We start from the raw sequence: 14,070 nt of genomic DNA on the forward strand, positions 1-14,070 counted from the left end.
GAGTAAGATGAAGAAATACGCTTGTAAGTTCCAAGCCGCAGCTGCGATTGGACCTGGATAGCCTCCTGGAAGAAGTAGTGGAGTACCAAGTGCTTGGCAGTGAAGATCTTCCTCAGGAAGCAAAGATTGACCGGTTTTGGGCCATGCTAGGGAGAGATGGAAGATTCCAGACTAGTCTAGTGCATTTGATGAAAGCACTTTTGTGCGTGCCACACAGCAATGCATCATCAGAGAGGGTGTTCAGCATGGTTAGAAAAATAGTGACAGAGAATAAAAAAAGGATGGACAATTCAACCCTTAACTCAACAATGAGTAGATGAGTGTTATGTGCGTGTATATGTGTAAATAAATGAACACTGAAATTCAAGTATTTATTTTATTTATATATATATATATATATATATATATATATATATATATATATATATATATATATATATATATATATATATATATATATATATACAGCTAGAATTAACTGAAAGTCAAGTATTTCATATATATATATATATATATATATATATATATATATATATATATATATATATATATATATATATATATATATATATATATATATATATATATATATATATATATATATATATATATATATATATATATATATATATATATATATATATATATATATATATATATATATATATATATATATATATATATATATATATATATATATATATATATATATATATATATATATATATATATATATATATACTGTATATGAAATACTTGACTTGGTGAATTCTAGCTGTAAATATACTCTTCCCCTCTTAACCACGCCCCCAACCCACCCCCGACCCCCCTGACTTGGTAGGATATGTACAGCGAGCAGTGAACATAGTGAGTTCAGAAAGCATAAGAACAAGTATATACGAAGGAACAGAGGTGCAGTAAAGTTGTTTTAATTATACACCCGGAAGTTGTTAAAGTTGACTTAGCCATATTCAAAATAAAAGTTGTTTAATTTTGGAAAAATGAGGCCCATCCAGTAGTGCTGACGCGATGGGAGGAGTCTGTGCTCAATGTGATGGGAGGAGTCTGTGCTCAATGTGATGGGAGGAGTCTGTGCTCAATGTGATGGGAGGAGTCTGTGCTCAATGTGATGGGAGGAGTCTGTGCTCAATGTGATGGGACTCCACCAAATGTTAGAGTGTGCGCGTGTCCGGGACGCCACGCCTCTCGTGTGTATGTGCGCGCGCGCTCCTTGCATAGCAAACCCCATTCTTGGCATTCCGCCTTTTTTTTCCCAGTCAAATACATTGTAGTAGTCTCTCGTAGCGGCCATTGGGGTTAGCAAAAGTCGAAGTTTACAGGCGAGTCTGGGTCAGTGGCGGCGGAGCAGCAGAACCTTCGACAAGGTGAGCGTCCTCCCAACAAACTTTCTTTGTTGTGCGCTGCTGTGCAACTTCCACGCCGCCGCGTCGCCGCGCGCCTGAAGTTTTCGGATATTTGGCATGTTTGTCATTTTTCTCATCGCTGCTGTGCTGATTCAGAGTTGCGGTGTTTGCTGTGCGTTGTTGTTCCGCGCTTTCCCACCGCCTCCCACTACGTAATGCTGGGGACTTTTTGCTCAAAAGCGTCTCCCCCAACTTTACTGGAGTTGCTGGCTAGGTATTATTAGCACATAGGCTAGCTAACTAGCATGCCTGCGCAAGCACATTAGCTGCGGCTTGTCCAGGACGTATATTTGTCAACCCAAGGCTTCAAGTAACACAGTTCTAGACACTTCTCAAGTTTTGTGGCGTTGCAGTGATTTGTCGTCTTTTGTGTCGGGTTATTCCGAACGCCCGCCCTCCTTTTTCTAAAGCAAACTTACGAATAGTGTGCTTTCATTTGTAAGCTAGGTCTAATCTCCGCTAATAAAGTTTTACGCCCAAGGGAAAGTGACTCGACATAAACATCAACGCAGACTTTATTTCCGGTTTTATTCAGATTGTTAACCTATTTCATGTACCCTTAGTGTTGTTCAGAATCGGCCAGTAGGAGCTCGTTAAAGCATGACTCGTCCACAATGTCTTCTCTTTCGAGCCGAAGTGGTTGTCACAGTCGTGTCTTGTCAACGTTTGCTGAGCTCATTACTTTATTTAGTTCTGTGCTAGACTGGGCCCCCCACTGCACCAAACACCTGACTGACCCTTTGACGGTAGAGAACTGTTTAGAAAGTGAAAGGAACATGATCTGTGCATACAATATTTGTATGCAACCCTAACTCTTACCAATTACTCTTTATTACTTCGATTCATGTAAAAATGCTGACCTAAATTTTGGAAAACATCTTTTGTATGATGGTGGTACAGGGGTTAGTACGTGTGCCTCACAATACAAAGGTCCTGGGTTCGATCCTGCGCTCGGGAATTTTCTGTGTGGAGTTTGCATATTCTCCCCGTGACTGCGTGGGTTCCCTCCGGGCACTCTGGCTTCCTCCCACCTCCAAAGACATGCACCTGGGGATAGGTTGATTGGCAACACTAAATGGTCCCTAGTTTGTGAATGTTGTCCGTCTATCTGTGTTGGCCCTGCGATGAGGTGGCGACTTGTCCAGGGTGTACCCCGCCTTCCGCCTGTGTGCAGCTGGGATAGGCTCCAGCACCCCTGCGACCCCATAAGGGACAAGCAGTAGAAAATGGATGGATGGATCTTTGTATGATGCAGAGCAGACCACTACTACAATGTTTGTGTCCTTAATACGACTTCAAAAATGTCAATCATGATACAATGGCAATCAAAACTTAACATTAGTCTCTTTGATGTACAATTTTGGGCAAGCGTAGTTGTCCAGTGATTAGCACACACTGTGAATGTGCACGGTATTATTGCATAAACTTAGTTGAAACAACACTAATTAAAGGGATCGTAATTTGCAAAACCAACTTTTCGTACCAGTTGGCACCTGTTGTTGTGTATTTGGGATCCCCATAACTCTGGAAGATTTTAATCCAAACCATGGGGGGGTGGCGGAGATATTTATAAAACACTTGCCTCTTTCCAAATAGCCGTTTGGAATTTGAGACTTAAAGGAGTCATATTATGATATATTTTTTTCTACATTTAAAACACTTCTTGTGGTCTACATAACATGTAATGGTGGTGCTTTGGGCAACCTTTTGCATAGATTATATTTTACAGACCGTTTTCAAGCCACTTTCTGATCGTATCTTTAGGATGCACTGTTGTGTGGGCGGTCTTATGTACGTGCCTCCACTCCAACAACATCTTCTCCCTGTCAGCCATGTTGTAGTTTGTAGCGCTTTCATATCGAGTCTACTGACAGATATAAGTTAGAGAGCTATATGCTACTTTATTTAGGGTTGGATAGTGGTGTAACGGTACACAAAAATTTCGGTTAAACCTCGGTTTAGAGGTCACGGGTCGGTTCATTTTCGGTACAGTAAAAAAACAACAAAATACACATTTTTTGGTTATTTACAAAATTTGTAAACAATGACTGTATCCTTTTAACATTGGGAACACTATAATAATTCTGCCCACGTTAATTAACATTAAACTGCCTCAAGTTGTTGCTCGGATTAAATAAAATGACACAACTTTTCTTCTACATATAAAAAGTGCAACATTAAACAGTTTCAGGTCAACTCATCATCCTTTATTTATTACAGCATTTGGGAAGCCTGTTGTTGATTTTTATTATGTAAATGTTATATTTTTATCAACATGTGATAGCAGGGACCCTTCCATTCAAAACTAGGCTGCTCCATTACTAATGATTAATGTAACTATAGCTGAAAAAATAGTACAATAGCAATAGGAGAGACTATTCATCCCTGAACACCATGGAGTTCATGTAGGCTTAATGATGCACTTACATTATTATATCAACTATCAGAGACAGAAACTCTTCATTTAACATAATGTCCTTTTTTGCTGCTTCAACACAGCTCAATCAACACAGAAAAAGGTAAAGTGAAATAACAGACAGACAGGGCTTTGCTGTCCGTAACACACACGCAAACACACACCGCGAAATGAGCTAACGTTACGCTAAAAGATAATTAGCCTTCACCTCAAGCCAGGCCTGCGAGCGAGCTGAGCTGCCATTTAGGTTTCTAGAAGGTCAACGGGCTCATAGTGATGTTACTAGTTGTTGACTGGGAGGTGTTTATTATAACCTGGAGCACTGATTCCATGCGCTCTGAATACGCCCTGCTTATTGGTTGTTACCGCTCTGAATACGCATTGCTGATTGGCTGTTGCCACTCCGTGTGTAACCAATCAGATGGTTGTGTGGGTGGGACAATGCTGGGTGCTGTGTAGAGTACTGACAGAGGCATAGGCAGAACGCGGAGCAGCTTGTTAAGACTTTAGCTTTTGGCTACTTAATATGTTCGTGTGGAAACTTATTCGGTACACCTCCGAACCGAAACCCCCGTACCGAAATGGTTCAATACAAATACACGTACCGTTACACCCCTAGGGCTGGACGATTATGGCAAAAATAATCGCTACTATTTTGATTGGTAATACGAAAGTCCTGGGTTCGATCCTGCGCTCGGGATCTTTCTGTGTGGAGTTTGCATGTTCTCCCCGTGACTGCGTGGGTTCCCTCCTGGTTGGCTTCCTCCCACCTCCAAAGACATGCACCTGGGGATAGGTTGATTGGCAACACTAAATGGTCCCTAGTTTGTGAATGTGAGTGTAAATGTTGTCTGTCTATCTGTGTTGGCCCTGCGATGAGGTGGCGACTTGTCCAGGGTGTATCCCGCCTGCCGCCCATGTGCAGCTGGGATAGGCTCCAGCACCCCCGCGACCTCATAAGGGACAAGCAGTAGAAAATGGATGGATGTATGTATCTTTGTATAGTGCAGAGAAGACCACTACTACGATGTTTGTGTCCTTAATACGACTTCAACAATGTCAATCATGATACAACTTCAACAATGGCAATCAAAACTTAACATTAGTCTATTTGATGTACAATTTTGGGCAAGCGTGGTTGTCCAGTGATTAGAACACACTGTTAATGTGCACAGAATTATTGCATAAACTTAGTTGAAACAACACTAATTAAAGTGATATGTAATTTGCAAAACCAACTTTTCGCACCAGTTGGCACCTGTCATTGTGTATTTGGGATCCCCATAACTCCGGAAGATTTTAATCCAAACCATGGGGGGGGCGGAGATATTTATAAAACACTTGCCTCTTTCCAAATGGCCGTTTGGAATTTGAGACTTAAAGGAGTCATATTATGATTTTTTTTCTACATTTAAAACACTTCTTGTGGTCTACATAACATGTAATGGTGGTGCTTTGGGCAACCTTTTGCATAGATTATATTTGACAGCCCGTCTTCAAGCCACTTTCTGATTATCTTTTCAGGATGCGCTGTTTTGTAAATGGTAAATGGGTATACTTGTATATGCTTTTCTACCTCCAAGGTACTCAAAGCGCTTTGACACTATTTCTACATTCACCCATTCACACACACATTCACACACTGATGGCGGGAGCTGCCATGCAAGACCCATCAGGAGCAAGAGTGAGGTGTCTTGCTCAAGGACACAACGGACGTGACGAGGTTGGTAGAAGGTGGGGATCGAACGGCCACTCTCCCAACTGCGCCACAGCGGTCTTATGTACGTGCCTCCACTCCAACAACGTCTTCTCCCTGTCAGCCATGTTGTAGTTTGTAGCGCTTTCATATCGAGTCTACTGATAGATATAAGTTAGAGAGCTATATGCTACTTTATATTATGGCTGGACGATTATGGCAAAAATAATCGCGATTTTGATTGATATTGTAATCACAATATTTGACAAAAACCGACTATCTTTGAATCTCAGTAAAACTAAAATAATGCTATTTGGTAACAGTAGAAGAGAAAGTCAAACACAAATACAAATAGACGGAATAGAAATTGAAAGAGTAAATGAAACCAAATTTCTAGGTATAATGATTGATGATAAATTGAACTAGAAATCTCATGTAAAAAATATACAACATAAAGTAGCAAGAAACACGTCAATAATGAATAAAGCAAAACATGTTCTAGACCAAAAATCACTTCATGTTCTCTACTGCTCGCTAGTGTTACCATATCTGAGTTACTGTGTAGAAATATGGGGAAATAACTACAAAAGTACACTTCATTCATTAACGGTGTTACAAAAAAGATCAGTTAGAATAATACATAATGTTGGATATAGAGCACATACAAACCCTTTATTTATTGAATCAAAAATACTGAAATTCCACGACATAGTGAATTTGCAAACGGCTAAAATTATACACAAAGCAAACTATAACCTGCTACACTAGAATATACAACAATTCTTCTCAAAAAAAGAGGAGAAATATAATCTTAGAGGAAAATTTAATTTAAAACATTTGTATGCACATACAACATTTAAGACCTTTAGTATATCTGTATGTGGAATTAAATTATGGAATGGATTAAGCAAAGCAATCAAACAATGTACTAATATGATCCACTTCAAGAAACTCTTCAAACTTAAAGTGTTTACAAAGTACAAAGAAGAAGAACCATGATAAACATTCTGAATTTATTTCATCCATCCATCCATTCATTTTCAAAATAATCTTACTCATCTCACCATATAAAATGTAACTTACTTCACCGAGTATTATTATTTTTTATTTTTTTTATTGTGATTACTTATGGAGTATATTGTGAATAAATTGAGAACAGGAAGTGAACAAAAGTTTTAGCAACTGTTATGTAAAAGAAAAGGGGTAGGATTAATAAGCTCTGCTTCTTCCTACTCCTTTTCGAACATGTTGAAAAGAGAAACTGGAAATTGTGATGTATCATGTTGTATGCTTGCATGTTCGAAATAAACTCAAACTCAACTCAACTCAAATCAATGACACGATTATTCATTAATTTGAAAACATAAGCATTTATTGTACCATCAAAACTCAACTTTATAGTTAAAAAAACTTATATAAATCAGTAACGAATAAACCACAACAAGTAAAATAATAGAAATAACATATATTTAAATAAAAAAAGGCAATATTGAACGCCTCCCTAGGGAGGTGTTTCGGGCACGTCCGACCGGTAGGAGGCCACAGGGAAGACCCAGGACACGTTGTGAAGACTATCTCTCCCGGCTGGCCTGGGAACGCCTCGGGATCCCCGGGAGGAGCTGCACGAAGTGGCTGGGAAGAGGGAAGTCTGGGCTTTCCTGCTTAGGCTGCTGCCCCCGCGACCCGACCTCGGATAAGCAGAAAAGATGGATAGATGGATGGAATATTGAGCGGTATAGCTCAGTTGGTAGAGTGGCTGTGCCAGCAACTTGAGGGTTCCAGGTTCGATCCCCGCTTCTGCCAACCTAGTCACTGCTGTTGTGTCCTTGGGCAAGACACTTTACCCACCTGCTCCCAGTGCCACCCACACTGGTTTAAAAAAAACAACTTAGATATTGGGTTTCACAATGTAAAGCGCTATATAAATATAATACACTAATTCACAATATTGGGGCAGTGTTGTTCACTTGGTAGAGGGGCTATGCCAGCAACTTAAGGGTTCCAGGTTTGATTCCCACCTCTGCCATTCTAGTCACTGCGGTTGTGTCCTTGGGCAAGACACTTTTCCCACATGCTCCCAGTGCCACCCACACTGGTTTAAATGTAGCTTAAATATGTAGATAATGAGTTTCACTATGTAAAGCGCTTGAGTCTCTTGAAAAAAAGAGTGATATAAATATAATTCACTTCACTTCAATACAAAAATCAATAACGTTCAGTTTTTCCAGTTCTTTAATGAAGTTTTTTACATTTTACTTATTTTACCATCATAGTGTGTGCATTTTGTCTCAAATAAATTTTTTAAAATCCTCACATTTGTATATGTAAAACATATTTGGACAATTTTGAGCAGTATTTTAGGTCAAAGTACAATAAATGTATCAATAAGTGCTTCAAGTACATGATTCTTGTGCAAGGTACTTTTTAAAATCCCTTATTTTGTTAGCGCAGTCAGACCGGGTGTGGCGCACCACGCTATTATTGTGAAGGAGGGAAGTGGCTGTGCTGCTGTTGTCAGCTTGACGAGTAAAGAGGCGACTTGAGGCTGTAAAAAAAAAAGTGCTAGCCTCTCAAGTTGCGACCACAGTTTGTAGATTAATGTAACTTCCATGATGTCGTTACAACACAAGCAGATGAGATGTATTGTGGGTGTATGGATTGTTCTTGCTAGCTTTAACTTCGTAGTTTCGTCTCTGTTTCAAGTGGCCGCCTCAGCATTTTTGAGTTCAGGACGGCCGGCGTTTGAGTGTGTCGGGGATAAATGAGCGCTACCGGACACATTATTTTACCAAATAAATGTCTCTTCTCCTCACAATGACAACATTTCACTTAAATTTATGTCAATTTCCCTGATATTATTTGGCGTTGAAAAGCAAATTATGTGACTGTGCGGTTACGTGAACCAGAAAATCATATGCCTTACTTTTTTAATTGAGTTTAGTGATTATTGATAAGGAACACTAGCATTGTGTCAAAAAAAAAAATAGCAGCTATGGTGACATCCCAAACTTCCAGTAGACATGCTCTTTTTTCACTCATTCTCTCTTCATCTGTTTCACTGTCACAAGCTCTGGATTTTGTACGTACGTTGCGCGGCCCATTATTTTTTTTTTTCGAACAATATATTTTCATAATCGTAAGAAGTCATAATGGAAATCGAAATTAAAATGTATTAATTTTCCAATCCTAGGTTGTATTAGAAATGGCAACAGCAGAGGATGCATGTGCATGTACGAGCCAGTCTGCCCCACAAGGGGATAGATAAAAAGGGGCTTATTGACTACAGTGTCGTACTAATATGGCGGACTCGCGCAAAGCTTTCCAACGTCATCCAGTTGTAGGCGATACGTTTCTTAATTTTATCTATCCTTTTGTGGGGCAGACTGGCTTGTACATGCACATGCATGCTAAAATCATCCGTTGTTGCCATTTCTAATAAAAACATCATATAGTTCTAACTTATATCTGTCAGTAGCTACGTGTGCATGGGCAACATTTATTTAATTTGATCATAATTCGGATTACAATTTTGCAGTGTACATGGACCCTGAAAAAAATTATCCAATTATGACATGCTTTTTCATGCATCTCACCTTAAAGGGGTACTGCACTAATTTGGGGAATTTTGCAATCATTATGAGAGACAAAACCACACACCCTTTTTTTTTATTTTCAAAAGATGATTAAAAAAAAAGCTCGAAAGATGCAGCTAATGGGACTCACTGGTAGGGATGATGTTCGAAAACCGGTTCTCCCGAAGCTTCGATAAGAAAAGAACCGATTCCATGGATTAGAATCCTTTTTTGAGAACCGGTTCCTGTTATCGAAGCCACTATACTGTATTTTCGCGACCATAAAAGGCAGTTACGGGTGCTATTTCTGGATTTAACGCATGAATAAGGCTCAGCGTATTTTTGGGCGCAGGCATGGTTAAACATACGCTAGCTTAAAACATACGCTAGCATGCATGGACACTGTTTAAAAAAGGCAGCAGGAGCAAAGCTGAGTTCGGTTGTACTTTATTGAAGTATTTATCAATGTAATCACATAATTTTTTTGATCAATCCTCATCCACAAATCCATCAAAGTCCTCATCTTCTGTGTCCGAAATGAACAGCTGGGCAAGTTCTCCATCAAACACGCCAGATTCCCTCTCCTCATTTTCAAATTCAGTCTCGTTGCCGTGGGGCTCCTTTTGCGAAAGCTCGAACAACAGTGCAAGCAGACACGTTAGCTCAAGCATCCACGATCCATTCACAAATTGTGGCGTAACTCGCCCGACTCTGCCTCCCAGTTTTTGTGAAGCTGTGTTTGTCTGTCATCCATCGCTCCCGTGACGCTCACAACTTCACTTTAAATGTCCGGTTTACACCCATGTCCAGCGGTTGGAGTTCCTTCGTCATGCCTTAATGATGACTCCAGGTGAAAACTTTTCTTTCGGCAGCGCCTTCCCCTTGAAAATCCCCATATGTGGCAGTTTCTGTCCATTAGCATAGCAAGCTAGCACAACAGTAAAAGCCGACTTCTCTTGCCCCGTTGTGCATATCGATTCGCTACCGTGCTGGTCCCCTTCTTCTCCACAGTGTGCTTCACCGCGATGTCGAAAGTGAGCGGCACCTCGTCCATGTTGGTGATCTGTTTGTCAGCAATTTTTTTATTTACAACGCACATAGCAGCACTATGTGCTCACTGGGGGCGTGCCTTTAGCATCCTCTCTCACCTGAAACCTTCACCCTTTAACGTCCGCATGCTGTCCTCAGTCACGTCCGCCTTTCCTCCATATACACAGCGTGCCGGCCCAGTCACATAACATCTACGGTTTTTGGAACTCAGTGTACACACAACAACCTATCTGGATTTGATAAGAGGATTCGATAATGGCATCGACATCGATAATTTCTTAACAAACATCATCCCTACTCACTGGTGTAGCCTTCAAAGACCTCTAAAACCACTTCAAAACCACCCAGCAGCGTTGTATGTACACAGTGCAAGTCTATATATAATGTGGTAACAGACACGTTCATAACAACATGTAATATTTTGATTATTTACCGTATTTTGATAGTTTTAATAATTTCCGGGACTGATTTATTCTAGGCATTGATTTCTGTTTCCATAGCAATGCACGTCCGACTTCTGGAAGCAAATGTTTGTTCCTAATTCCAGAATCAAACACAAGTGTGTTTTCTAATCATGGCAGACTTGGTAACAAACAACGATTTTTGGGCAAATGAGGATTTACAACCTTATACTTTTGAAGCTAAATACATTGCTGCTTATAGAAGCGAGCACGAAGGAAGAATGAGACGTTGGAGCAGTCGGAAGCCAGGAGAAGGGGATGAAAGTGATTTTGAGGCTATAAATATGGAACTTGAAGCCAAGCTATTTCGACATAAATGGATTGCTTATCCAAAATCAACAAGAAACGTCCCCGGCCAACTCGACCAGACGAACAACTGTCCATCGAGTGAGTCACTTTAATATCGATCATGATACACGCAGTATGCCATGCGTGTGAGTACAACTACAATACATACGCTGTTTGCCTAGCTCAGCTGTGTACAAACAAAACATGCAATGTGTGCTAATACTTTACAGATGCTGTAATATGATTGTTCATGTTTTTCAATGAGTACAAACTGGTGTCGTATCGCAGTGATGTGTATTACAAACTGAAACGCGTTTCGTGTTGACGTAGAAGCTAGCTTATCTCTTGCCGTATTTATCTTTTACGGCTAATACTGAAAAAACAGGCCAATGTGTTACTACGATAGAAAACTGGTTCCTCAGTGTTCGCTGTTACTATAATAATGTTGCTACAGCTTGGTTATTATATGGGTTACCGAACGAGAGGTAGAATTGATTGCTCCCATTAGCTGCATTGCTAGTCACCTAGAACAAGCCGTTTTTCATGTTAGAAGGCGGAAAAAATCAAAACTTTGGTTTTCTCGTCTCTCTTAATGATTGTGAACGATAGGCAAAAAAGTGCAATTCCCCTATAAATCAGATGACTTTATTTTGACATGTGCAGCACATACCGGAAACAGTAGTAGAAGAAGAAGCAGCGACTTCCGCTGTAAACAAACATGGATGGCTCTGTGCATTTCTGCTTGTTTGACGTTGTCATGTTATTTATCAATTTTTCCTTCTGTCCGATGCTTTTGTTTTACCTCGTTTTTTGAAATGTAGCGGTTCTGTGCCCTCAATGTTGTGACATTCTGTGTATGTGCCTGAGGCTAGCAGTTAGCACTTGGAGTAGCTTTAGGGTCGTAAATAAAACCGCTTGAGACGGCAACTGGTTCCTTTCTTTTATTGTTACATCCACACATGACACTCCAGATTATACTTTAGTTTTTGCTAGTCTTGGTTTTCGAGCAAAAAGCTCAACAGTATATATTGCTACTTATGTACATGTTGAATGAAGGGAGACCGCAGCAAGACAATCGCTTCATTCCGAGACTATTAAATTTAGTCCCCCCTTCACCACCAAAGTATAGCTGACGTCAGAGACATGCGTGGTCAGAATAATTTTTACTCAAATTTTGGAGGAAGTGTTTTCATGCGCTCCAATCTGAATGACAATCGGCATAAATCACCCATCTCAGTCGGAATTAAATTTTGATCTGAACGTGTATGATCAGGTCACAATAATCCGAATGGCATGTTTACATCAAGCATTTTTATTCCAGTTCATCTTTTAATCCAATTAATTGTGTCCATGTACACATAGCTAGTAGACTTGATATGGAAACGTGAAAAACTACAATATGGCTGAAGGGTTGGAAACGCAGTCAAAGAAGGCTTGCTCTGGAAGAGAGCTAACAGAGTGCCAAGAGGTACACAATTTAACCCCGGAACCGACGCACGCCACGTCGGTCTCCAGGGTCACACCATGCCGACCCGAAACTCTGAAAATGCTCCCATGCTGAGGAGCCGGCGCACGCCACACCAGCTCGCCTAGCAAACCTGCGTTTCATGGTGTGCGCATCCAAAAAAATCAAGCTGCGGCGACCCGTTGAGACGGACTAGCTCCAACAACACTCTCTCTCCCACCTCAACCACTATTTGATCCTGACTGGGAGCTAACTATCAAAATAGAGTTAGGGTTTCTCACAGAGGCAACGCCACACACGCAAAGCCCAATCGAAGAGCCATACAAGCAGGGGTACAGACAACCGTTACAGCAACCCTGCACGATTGTGTACATATTCATCCACATCTCAAAACATGCCAAAATAATTGATTAAAAAATGTTTTATTTGGCCGAAGAAATGCTGTGAGCAGTGCACTGGGTTCCCTGTAGCAGTGTGCCTTTTTTGCATTGTCATTTGTTTACTTTTTATGATTGCACTCTAAAATGGCATATTTATTTTTTTAGCCCTTTGACTTGACTCAGGTAAATTTTAGGGATGCACCTAAATGAAAATTCTTGACCGAACCAAAAAACGAAAATAAAAAACCAAGGCCCGAAACACTGAAATAAATGATTATGCCCATTATTATTACATTGCGTTTCTAGTTATGACTGTGTACTAACTGCGATAAAATCATGGCATTGCGATTGCACAAATTAATATTTATCCCTCAAAGAATAAAACAATCAAATATTATGACAATAATAATTTACCGCTGGTATTCCAACAATACAAAAAACATGCATATAAAATATACATATAATATGTGTGTATAAAAAATAATTAAATACATTTTATAATAGTAATGGATAAGCCAAATACTGAATGGCTCAAGTAATGAAGTCAACACAGTCCAAAGAAGTTAACAGGGAAGCAAAATGTGGGTTGATAAATACTCGGCTTTGTCCCGCCCATCCGATGATTCGTGTCTCTGGGAGTCTATAGACCGTGGCCTGGACGCTGAGCTTACACATGATGATTGGATGATGTGTTTGAGGCTGAATCCTTTATTAATTGATAGCGAAATGAGCGTATCACTAATTTTGAAACATATCCCTCTAAGGGTTTAATTCTGTTGGTCCGAGTTGATCTAGAGACTTTTCCAATCCTTTTTGGATACATTTTTTGCATTTGAAAATGACTACCGACAAATCGAGCATCTTTTTCTGGTGTAGGTAGACTGTACTCGTGTTTGGAAACTCGTGACTTACCGTATTTTCCGCACCATAAGGCGCCCCGTGTTATTAGCCGCACGTTTAATGAACGGAATATTTCAAAACTTTGTTTACCTATTAGCCGCCCCGTGCCATTAGCCGCACCTACGCTACGCTAAAGGGAATGTCAACAAAACAGTCAGATAGGTCAGTCAAACTTTAATAATATATTACAAACCAGCGTTCTAACAACTCTGTTCACTCCCAAAATGTAATGTGCAAATGTGCAATCACAAAAATAGTAACACTCAAAATAGTGCAGAGCAATAGCAACATCAATAACGCAACGTTGCTCATACGTTAGTGTCACACAACACACAAAACAAACATTTAAAGCTCACTTTCTGAAGTTATTACTCATCCACAAATCCCTCGAATTCTTCTTCTTCGGTGTGCTTCACTT

At 40.0% G+C, this 14,070-nt stretch overlaps 1 protein-coding gene across 4 annotated transcripts in view; it reads left to right on the forward strand.

Annotated features, from left to right (window-relative positions):
• The first annotated feature begins 1,177 nt into the window (after positions 1-1,177).
• Positions 1,178-14,070, forward strand: part of tead3a (TEA domain family member 3 a) — a 47,682-nt gene continuing 34,789 nt past the window's right edge. For 2 of the 4 annotated variants that reach the window (XM_062053847.1, XM_062053848.1), the window contains exon 1: positions 1,178-1,385. The gene's annotated coding sequence lies outside the window, so the exon portion shown is untranslated. The remainder of the gene's footprint in view (positions 1,386-14,070) is intronic. The other 2 variants (XM_062053849.1, XM_062053850.1) reach the window with 1 other exon arrangement.

Source organism: Entelurus aequoreus, linkage group LG07 (genome assembly GCF_033978785.1).
Source record: "Entelurus aequoreus isolate RoL-2023_Sb linkage group LG07, RoL_Eaeq_v1.1, whole genome shotgun sequence".
Taxonomy (NCBI): domain Eukaryota; kingdom Metazoa; phylum Chordata; class Actinopteri; order Syngnathiformes; family Syngnathidae; genus Entelurus; species Entelurus aequoreus.